Source organism: Fukomys damarensis, unplaced genomic scaffold (genome assembly GCF_012274545.1).
Source record: "Fukomys damarensis isolate Sample0158 unplaced genomic scaffold, DMR_v1.0_HiC HiC_scaffold_8, whole genome shotgun sequence".
NCBI lineage: Eukaryota > Metazoa > Chordata > Mammalia > Rodentia > Bathyergidae > Fukomys > Fukomys damarensis.
Genome location: NW_022900920.1, coordinates 18215102 through 18219410, shown reverse-complemented (window position 1 = coordinate 18219410; position 4309 = coordinate 18215102).

Sequence of the window (4309 nt, the reverse complement as noted above, 5' to 3'; positions counted from 1 at the left end):
GGAGCGAACGGAGTCACCGCGGGTGGGCGCCCTTGCCTGGGCCGCAGCGCCCGCTGCCCTCGGCCTTGAGGATCCAGGAGCGGACCTCGAGGAATTCTGCGGGAACCCCTGGACCAGCTCTGCCTTGCAAGCCCGCGCGCCCAGGGAACGACTTTGGGGACGCTTGGGTGCCGTCTCCCGCGTTGGCCTCTGCGCTCAATGACCAGATCCCCAGGTTCCCCCGCAGGGCTCTCGGATTCTTTCTCCTGTCCCCCTGCCAGTCACCTGCTCAGCGCCGTGCTCCAAGCTCCTCTAATGTTCTCATATCATCTACAAAACAGCCTAAGGAGGGTGTCATTAGCCCCATTCTCTTGAACATTTGGTTTGCAAGAAATTGTCTTTCTGGCGAGTTTTACTTTTCTCCTTGTGTGTCTAGCATTGTCTCTAAATTGGTCTTTATTTTTAGCTGTACTAATTGCTATTTTTCTAAGCTGCTCCCCAATCGCCCCCTCATTCTTTTGCAGTATTTTCACTAGTTGGCACTTTCTTTTATATCTTCTATTCTGAGCCTCTCTTTCTGCTGGTTTTTCCTCTCTCCCTCTGCCCACCCCACAGTCCAATTCCACCCTAGCTCCGCTGCTTTGTGATTGCTTCTTTTGGGGCGGGGGGAGGTACTGGGGAATCGAACTCGGGTCCTTGCACTTGCGAGGCAGGCGGCAGAACCACTGAGCTAAATCCCCGGCCCCATTGCTTCTTATTTCCACCCCTTTCCTTCCTCGCTCAGAGCGCTCTGGTTCTGCTGGCCGCAGAGGATCTCCAGCCTCCTGAAGGTTTCTGGGGTTATCAGTTGCAACTCAGAGACGGTGGAGTGGTGAACAGGGCTGGACCCTAGCTGAGAAGCTACCTTCAAAACCAGGTAGTTTCAAAGACCAGCTATCTTCTCAGATAGGGTCTAGCCCTGTTCACCACTCCACGGTCTCTGAACTGCAACAGGCCAAATACTATTTTCATTGTCAATTCCATCCTGCTGGGTCCTCAGCCCCTAGTGCAGCCTTCGGCATGTTTATGAATACCTCAAAGCTAGGAATCCCAGGCCTTTCCTAAGTAAAGGGAACACTTAACAGCTTCAAGTCACTTTTCCTGCCCTGTTAGCATATCAGATAGTAAGTACAAAAAGCGCCATGGTTTACAGCTTAATGGACACAGTTTAAATGTCTCATTGCAGGGACCCTGAAAGACCATCTTCATGACATTGTCATAAACACCCGTTTTAAGCGTCTAATGCCCCAAAGCCAGTTTCGTATACTGTGCAGAAGACCGAGTGCAGAAGCAGAAAGCCTCACAGCTCCACCCACTTAAGTTCTGCCTGTGTTCTACACTTGGACTGGAGGTGCTCAGCACCCACAGGGCGCCAGTCCTCCTCCAAGTGCAGCCCCTGCCCCCATAACCGGGCTCAGTCAAGCTTGCACTACACTGACAGTCAATGTGGGCAAGAAGACATGTAATTTAGTTTCTTTTCTCCTGCTGCTGGTCTCACCTTTGGTTTACCAAGTTCCCAGTCAAGCAAAAAACAAGGTCTGGACGATTTGCAGTAAAGTGGTATTTCAGAGGCATTATTTACCCTAGAGGTTAATATGCCTTCTTGTTCTCAGAGACTTTAAAGAATCGGTGTGTAAGTTGTGACTATAGGGGGCCGGGATTAGTTCAGTGATTCTGCCGCCTCCCTGGCAAGTGCAAGGTCCCGTTTTCTCTCCCTGGTACCAACACACACACACACACACACACACACACACACACACACACACACACTAGTGTGACTATATTTTAGCACCTCTTTTATGACCAGAATATATATATATAATAAAACTACTCTAGATGATTTGAGGCAGACCCAGCAAGGAACATAAGTAAACTCTAAGGGCTTGAAGAGACCTAGGTACCAGTCCTGACCATGCTGCCCACCAGCTGTGCATCCTCAGGCAATTACAGCCTCATGGGCCAGGACTAGGAAAGGATGACACCTATGTTCCAAGGGTGTGGTGTGCAACAGCAACAAACAAAAATGTATCTGGCATGGGGCCCAGCACATGTACACCCACGAAAAAATTACTGGAATCTGCATTACTCTTACTCCCCCTATAAGGCTGTTTTGCTAAACATTAAACATTCAACCTACACACACCCAAAATGAGTTTTTTTTTTTTTTAATTATAGGAAGTTGGCAAGGTAGCAACAGCATGATGTTCACAGTGGGAAGAAAAAGAAAGTAAATTGCTATAACCTCTTTGGACTCAGCAATCTATAAGAGACTTCAAAATACTTATACCCATTTGGCCAGTGAATAATACTATAATTAGTGATTTGTGCCAAAACAAGAATAAGTGATGCAAAGATGTATATGTATCACAGTACTGCACTTCATTTTATGTATTATTTTAGTAGCTAACATGCTTCTTAAGAGAGTTATAACATATGTCGAAGATGGAATATTTTACTAGTACAAAGACCATGTGAAAACCATTTGGTGATGTGTGAGGATTCTTAGGACAGAGCTTTCAAATCAGGAAACACAACAGAGACATTTTCCAGTGGAGGGTAAAAGTATATTTATGTATACAAGGACAGCAGTTGGGCCAGGGAGGTACCTCAGTGGTACTGTGCCTGCCTGGCAAGCAGAAGGTCCTGAGTTCGATCCCTGGTATGGGCGGGGTGGCAGTTGATTAGAGCAAAATATTACTAGAATTTATCTCTAGGTAATAGGATAATGGGTGATTTAAACTTTTAATATTGTATTTTCCTGTTTTTGCGGGGGGTCGTTTTGTTTTTGGTACCAGGGATCAAACTCAGGACCTTGTGCTTGCGAGGCAGGCAGTGGCGCCACTGAGCTACATCCCTGACCATAGTTTTGCTTTTTTAAAACTCTTAAATTCCCATGGAAGACACAAGTAGACCCCAACTGCCTTTCCCATCTTTGATCTGTCTTGTATTTCTGGTCACACATTCCTGGCATATCACAGCGGGAGGAATCCTGGGAGATCAGCAACTTGTGCTCCAGACCAGGAAACTGAGGCAGATAGCAGCTACGCCTGAATGTGGCTAGTTTTAGCTAACATAATGCCAGCTTTCCTATTGGGCAGGAGGTCTCTGCAACAGCACCTTCCCCCTCAAGCCATGCAATGTTCATGACAAGGCACATGAAGAGGAAACCTTGTAAGCTTAAAATTCTAATTAGAATTTTTACTCAAAAGAGGCAGATTACAGGCTAGGGATATAGTTTAGTAGTAGAGTGCTTGTCTAGCATTTGTGAGAACCCGTTCAATCCCCAGCAAGCCCCTGCCCCCAAGTCAGATTAATTTCATCAATTTCTATTTCTCCACTCTCAAGTCAAAGGCAATTACCCAGGCAGATGCAGTGGAATGCACCTGTAGTCCCAGCTTTTTAGGAACCTGAGACAGAAGGATCACATAAGCTCATGAATTTTGAGTTTGAGATCAGATGGGGCAACAAAGTGAAACCCTGGCTCATGGAAAAAGAAATCAAGTCTGGTATGGTAGCCCATGGCTGTCATTCCAGCACTCTGGGAGGCTAAGGCAGGAGGATCCACATTCAAGCCCAGCCTGGGCAATTTAGCAACTTAATGAGACTGTGTTTCAAAATTTAAAATTTTAAAAAGAGCTAGAGATATACACAATGTGAAAGCCCCAAGTTCAATCTTCAGTATTGAAAAAAAAAAAATCAGTCACAACAAAGAGGTGGGGCCAGGGCCTGGGATTTAGCTCAGTGGTTCCACCGCCTGCTTAGCAAGTGTAAAGTCCCTTGTTCGATCCCCAGCACACACACACACACACACACACACACACACACACACACACACACACAAAAGGGGTGGGGCCAGGTGGCACATTCTGTAATCCCAGTAGGAGGATTCAAAAGTCTGAGACTATCTTGGGCAACTCAGTGAGACCCTACCTCGAAATAATAAAAAGGGCTAAGGATGTAGCTCAGTGCTCCTGGGTTCCATCTCCAATACTAGAAAAAAAAAAAATCATCAGTATATTGCTGAGCACATGGTACACACCTGTAATCCCACCTATAATGTGCAGACTGAAGCAGAAGGATCATGATTTAGAGATCAGCCTAGGTAACACAGTGAGTTCCAAGCCAGCCTGAACTACATAGGGAGGCCTTGACTGGGGGTGAGGTAGGTGGAGAGAGAACGTGCAGATATGCAGAGGTAAATCTCTGAAAAAACAGCTTTTTTAAAAAAGGAGGAAGCCTGAGGAGCATGCAGAAGACAGGATAGGATCGTTTTTCAGACTTAGTGCTTTTT